Source organism: Elephantulus edwardii, unplaced genomic scaffold (assembly GCF_000299155.1).
Source record: "Elephantulus edwardii isolate Elephantulus edwardi_28Jun2011 unplaced genomic scaffold, EleEdw1.0 scaffold00067, whole genome shotgun sequence".
NCBI lineage: Eukaryota > Metazoa > Chordata > Mammalia > Macroscelidea > Macroscelididae > Elephantulus > Elephantulus edwardii.
Genome location: NW_006399817.1, coordinates 5,635,730 through 5,641,591, shown reverse-complemented (window position 1 = coordinate 5,641,591; position 5,862 = coordinate 5,635,730). Strand labels below are relative to the sequence as shown.

Sequence of the window (5,862 nt, the reverse complement as noted above, 5' to 3'; positions counted from 1 at the left end):
GCTCTATGACATTGATGTGGCTAAGGTCAACACTTTGATTAGGCCTGATGGAGAGAAGAAGGCCTATGTTCAACTGGCTCCTGATTATGATGCTTTGGATGTTGCCAACAAAATTGGGATCATCTAAACTGAGTCCAGCAGGCTAATTCTAAATATAATAAATTTTTCTCACCAAAAAAAACCCCACACAAAAAAACCCATTTAAAACAATTATAAAAAGATTGAAAACAATATGAATAATAATTACTAATAATCAATTGCTTATTGATTACATTATTGCTCATCCTTCCATACAGGAAAAGCTATGTAGCTTTTAAAAAAGGGGTCTTATTTATCTACGAATATGGAATGATTTTCAAGATATCTGGTACGTGACAAAAAAACAACCTAACATTGAGTCCAGAGTACATTGTCTAGGCACAGGTGCTATCTGGAAAAATATGTAAGAAACTAATATAACAATGTATGCTTCCAGGAAAGGATTAGGACAGTTAGGAAGTGGGAGAGGGAAGTAAACTCTTTATTATACTTCCCATGTACATTTTTAATAATTGGCACTAGTGAATGTATTTCATTTTATTAAAAAAAAAAAGAAAGAAAAATCCTGGGCTCTTCAAAATCCTTTTGTAACAGAGTAAAAAGAAAACCTATTAACTAGAGGAAAAAGCATTTGGCAATACCATTTCAGACAAGGGTCTCATATCAAAAGTTTACAGAATTCTACAGGGCCTCCTATGAGTCGTCTCTGACTCAATGGCATGTAACAATAACACGCTACATGGCATCCACAAGAAAAAGAACTCTTATACATTGTTGGTGGGACTGTGAAACGGTGCAAACATTCCGGAAGGCAGTTTGGTACTTCCTCAAAAAGTTGAACACAGAAATTCCATATGACACAGCTATTCCACTACTTGGAATATACCCTGAGAATATAAGAACTGAGGCACAAACTGAGATTTGTACATTCAGGTTCATAGCAGCATTATTCACCATTGCAAGAATATGGAAACAGCCTAAATGTCCAACCACAAATGAATGGATTGAGAAATTAGGATTCATTCACACAATGGAATACTATGTAGCACACAGGAGCAACGATTTTGTAAATTATTACCTAACTTGCGAAAGACTGGAGAACATTATGCTGAATGAACTAACTCAGTCCCACAAGGAAAAATATTGTATAAAACCATCATTATAGAATGAGCATAATGATCCAAGAGGGATGGGAGAGGATGGAAGCAGAGGAATATGCATGTGTGGGGGAGCGGGGATAGTCATCAGGTTGTAAAATTTGATGAGTGGAGGGGTAAAGAAAATTGAAAGAGTTTGTTCAAATTTGTTTTCAAATTTTATAAATAAATTAGTAGAGAGGAAAAAAAGTTGAACATAGAAATTCCATATGACCCAGCTATTTCACTACTTGGAATATGCCCCGAGAAAATGAAAACTAAGACACAAATGGAGACTTGTACACCAATGTTCACAGCAGCGTTATTCGCCATCTCAAGAACATGGAAGCAGCCCAAATGTCCAACCACAATTGAATGTATTGAGAAATTATGATACATTCACACAATGAAATTCTACACAGCATGTAGGAGCAGCAGTTTTGGGAGCGACTTGGAAGGGACTAACTGGGGAGGGACTGGAAAGCATTATGCTAAGTGAACTAACTCAGTCCCACAAGGACAAATACTCTATAAGACTATTATTGTCGAAATAGAAAGAAAACCAGTAAAATGTGTATGAGGATCCAAGGCGAGGAGGGTAGGAGCAGAGGGAAGTAATTATAAGGTCACACACACGATCTGACGGGTAAAGAGAGAGGTGGATAAAGGAAACGGGAAAGATTCAGTGTGAAAAACAATGTAAACTTTGTAAGCAAACCAGTATTTTTAAAAAACACACATACGAACAAAATAAAATGCAAAAATTAGAGAGAAAAAAAAATCAAGAAAAAATTTTAGTGTTCTCACTGTCATGCCTTATCTTCAGCCCAGAAATCACTATTTGAGATCATATAATCTGCACTATCAACCGGCTCTCCACAGGATTCTGATGCAGCAGTTTCAAGAAACACACTGAGCCCACACAGGAGAGCTTCTCACAGAGCCTTTCAATGAAATATGAGTGTGGAAAGTAAAAGACAAAGTCCAGCGTTGATTCCAATAAAATGGGAAATCATAACATTATTGTAAAAATTGTATTTGATAAGGGAATTTTCTTTTTCTTATTTAGAAGGGGAATTTTCCAAAATAAAAGACAGGGCAGTTATGTAAGTGAGAACTAGATTCTTCTACTATTCTATACGTAATATTCTACTAGAGCTGTAGACTCGACGGCACATAACAACAACAACATGTCATCAAAAATAAATAACTAATGTTACAAATCAGTTCTGCAGTCAGTAAAGTCTTTGCTTTTTCCAAAATTGCTAAGTATGATCATTCTCTAAATTTCTAATAAGCATGTACCCTTCTTCTTAAAAAATGGTGCTAATAGGCAGAACCTTAGGCAACACTGCACACGTGCACACACGCTCCAAGAACCATGCTACTGTTGCCAACCTTATCGTAGAGTTCTGCTCTACTCTACCTCACCTCATCTTCATTCATTCACCAAAAAGGTTTTTCAAGCTTATGTTTCTGACAGTAAAGTCAAAATAACTGTCATCAAATTATAGCCATAGCTGATCCTTCATCAGATTTCTGAAGCTCTAAATCACATAGGAGGAGGATGTCCACCTGGATGTGAATTGCCAGAGAGGTGTGGCCAGTACACCTTCCTACCACTAGGGGTCCCTACCATTCTAGGTATTGTGGTATGACTGTAATCAAGGTCTGTGATCCCATAGTACTTACACTGTAGTGGGTAAATTCTCTGTGGTCAGGGACCTCTCCAGAGTACTGAGAAGCAACAAAGTCATTCTAGAGACTAAGGTGCACCTGATCCAGACCATGGTCTTCACTATTCCTTGCTATGCGTCAGAGAGCTGGACAGTGACTAAGGATGACAGAAGACCAATTGATGTGTCTAAGTTGTGGAGCTGACAAAGAGTATTAAACATACCATGGACTTCCAAGAGAACAAACAAGTTTGTCTTGGAGAAGGTGAAACCAAGTTTCTCCTTGGAGGCTAGGATTTTGAATCTCCATCTTACATACTTTGGGCTTGTAGCCACGGTGGACCAAACATTGGAGACGGACATAATACTCAGAAGGGTGGAGTGACAGCACAGGAGAGAAAGACCCTGGAGAAAATAGATTGACACAATAATTTAAGTAATGGGGATATGTATGTCAGAGTCAATGAGACTGACTCAGGACACATCAGGCTTCAGAGCTGTTGTACATAGGATCACTATGAGTAGCAGGCAACTCGATGGCACATAACAAAAAACAACATGTGCTTTTCTAGGGCAGAAAGCATAGCTATCAGTTAAGTATTTTCAGATAATGTTAAGTTTCTGGGAGAAAAGGAAGAAACCTATAGGTTAGACAGTCAAGAAGGTTTCCCTGAAGAGGTAATAGGACACTTGGATGAAGAAAAGGAGTCAGCCAAGTGAATTGCTGGGAGAAGAACATTACAAGCAGAGGAGAAATGAGCCCAAGGGCCCTCCTGAATAGCACACTTGGCCTAGAAGAATGGGAAAATGATCAGTGTGGTGGAAGCCCAGTAACCTAGAGAGAAAACACTAAAATACTAGGTTAAAGAAGTAGGCTGTGTTAGTATGAATATGTGTGTGTTAATGTTGTTGTTGTTGTTGTTGTTTGGTGCCGTCGAGTCGTAGACGACTCATAGCGACCCTATGAATGAACAGCCTGAGCACTGTTTGTACATAGAGTTTCCGGAGGCAAGCCATTTCGGAAGTGAATGCCGCTCCTGCTTCCAGGCTTGATTTAGTCGGGAAGCTCCAGCCAACACTGTCCACCATGGGTACCCATTACCACAACTGGCACATTACTGTCACAGTTTTCAGCATCACAGTAACCATGAATTACCTCTGTATGGCAACGCACAGACCAGTGCTATAAGACCTAGAAGAATGTTTGACAGGAAAACAATTTGAACTTGGCCGAGGGCTACAGATGAAAATCACCCACCTTTGGCTTGGTAGCATAACTTCCTTTCCACTAGGCCAACACAGCTCTCTCTTATTTCAATACCGCTTAAAAAAAGTTTTAATATGCCATACCCTATTACCTACTTAATAATTCAGTGTGTACTTCCCAGCAACAGGGATATTCTCTTGTTATTGTTACGTGCTGTTTAGTCCCAATTCATGGTGGCCACACGTGACAGCAGAACTGAATAATAGGGTTTTATTGACAATAATCTTTGTGGAAACAGATTGAAAGGTCTCACTCTCATGGATCTAATAAGTGGATTTGAGTCCCTTTTATAGAATACTCTTTAATTTTAGTTCTTTTTCTTTATGGTTCAATTCAGGTTATGTGTTTTGGCTGGGATATTATGTAAGTGATTTTCTATCCTTCTCTGTGAATCACATTTGCAAGCATATCACCCTTTGTTAGTGATGTTAATTTTTTTTCTCTCATTTTTATTTCATATTGGTTTGCACACAAAATTCATATAGACTGTGTGTCATTCATATACAATGTATTTCACACACCCCTATGTTGTGTTTCAAACAATCACTCAGGTATAGTGTGCTTTATAAAATTAATCGCCACTGATCCATGGCTACTATTACGCCATCTTTTGAAGTCTCCTTTGGCTCTTCTAGCCACTTCCGAAACGGCTTGCCTCCGGAAACTCTATGTACGAACAGTGCTCAAATCTTTCATTCATAGGGTTGCTATGAGTTGTCTACGACTCGACGGCACCTAACAACAACAACAACATTAGATCTTCTAGTGTTCATAGGGTTTTCAAAGGTCTATTATTTAAGAAGTTGATAGCCAATCCAGCTTCTTAGTCTGTCTTGATTAAGGAGTTCTACTAAAACCTGTCCACCACAGGTAACCCTTGTGGCATTTGACACACCGGTGGTATAGCTTTCAGCAACACAGCAACTCATAAGTTTTCTCAGTATGGCAAACTGACAAACAAGCCCTGTACCAATAAGAACAATGTTCTCTCCAAACACCACAAACTGCCAATAATAGCAAATTAGTCTTCACACCAGAGCCCAACCAGGTTTAATCACAAAGGCCCACCACTGGGTCCTGATTGGTTTAAACAATAGGCTTCCAGTCCAAAACAAACAAACAACTTACAACTGATTGTTAATTACATACAAAGCAAACAGTTTATACCTGACTGTCAATTAAATCAAAACCATCTACTTTCCAGAAGCCAACTGCTTCAAACAGGAGACTCCAAACTGGATCCAATTCCTTCATGTCGCCCCGCCCCCCCCAACCACTATATGCTCATCAAACTCTGTTATCCTAGTGATTTCCACCCCTCTCTTTGCTGCTCCTCTCCCCTTCCTCTTTTGAACTTTTATCCATATCTTATCCTTCTATATTTACAATAATGGTCTTATGCAGTATTTGTCCTTATGAGACTGAGTTTGTCCAGTCAGCATAATGCTCTCTGGACTCTACCATGCTATATAATATTTTACAAAATCTTTCTCCTTAGTGCTGCATAGTATTCCATTGAGTAAATATACCATAATTTCTCAGTCCATTAATTTGTAAATGGACATTTGGGCTGTTTCCATTTTCTTGCTATTGTGAATAACATTGTTATGAATATAGGTGTACAAATCTCTGTGTCTCAATTCTATTTTCCTTGGGGTATATTCCTAGCAGTGGAATAGCTGGATCATACGGGATTTCTATGTTCAGTTTTTTGAGAAATTGCAAATCCAGAGGGGTTGTACCA

General features: G+C 38.6%; 1 pseudogene; it reads right to left on the bottom strand.

Annotated features, from left to right (window-relative positions):
• LOC102851272 overlaps positions 1–5,372 on the bottom strand; it is a 36,767-nt pseudogene extending 31,395 nt beyond the window's left edge.
• Positions 5,373–5,862: the final 490 nt, after the last annotated feature.